Source organism: Chiloscyllium plagiosum, chromosome 4 (assembly GCF_004010195.1).
Source record: "Chiloscyllium plagiosum isolate BGI_BamShark_2017 chromosome 4, ASM401019v2, whole genome shotgun sequence".
NCBI classification, from domain to species: Eukaryota; Metazoa; Chordata; class Chondrichthyes; order Orectolobiformes; family Hemiscylliidae; genus Chiloscyllium; species Chiloscyllium plagiosum.
Window position 1 is genome coordinate 42,648,805 of NC_057713.1, and position 397 is coordinate 42,649,201.

A 397-nucleotide genomic window follows, 5' to 3' on the forward strand; every position below is an offset into this window, starting at 1 on the left:
TACCAATAAAAGCCTGTACGCCATATGCCTTCCTCACCGCACTATTTACCTGGGTGGCAACTTTCAGAGATCTGTGTACATGGACACCAAGATCCCTCTGCTCATCCACACTACCAAGTATCCGACCATTAGCCCAGTACCCCATCTTTTTGTTATTCTTCCCAAAGTGAATCACCTCACACTTAGCTACATTGAATTCCATTTGCCACCTTTCTGCCCAGCTCTGCAGCTTCTCTATATCCTGCTGTAACCTGCCACGTGCTTCCTCACTGTCAACAACTCCTCCGTCTTTCGTATCATCCGCAAACTTGCTCACCCAACCTTCTAACCCCTCTTCCAGGTCATTTATAAAAATGACAAACAGCAATGGTCCCAAAACAGATCCTTGCGGAACACC

General features: G+C 46.9%; 1 long non-coding RNA gene across 1 annotated transcript in view; it reads right to left on the reverse strand.

Moving 5' to 3' along the window:
- The window catches only part of LOC122549549, a 13,854-nt gene extending 13,713 nt beyond the window's left edge, over window positions 1-141 (reverse strand). Inside the window, exon 1 of the long non-coding RNA XR_006311570.1 lies at window positions 4-141. This is a non-coding gene — a long non-coding RNA (uncharacterized LOC122549549). The remainder of the gene's footprint in view (window positions 1-3) is intronic.
- Window positions 142-397: the final 256 nt, after the last annotated feature.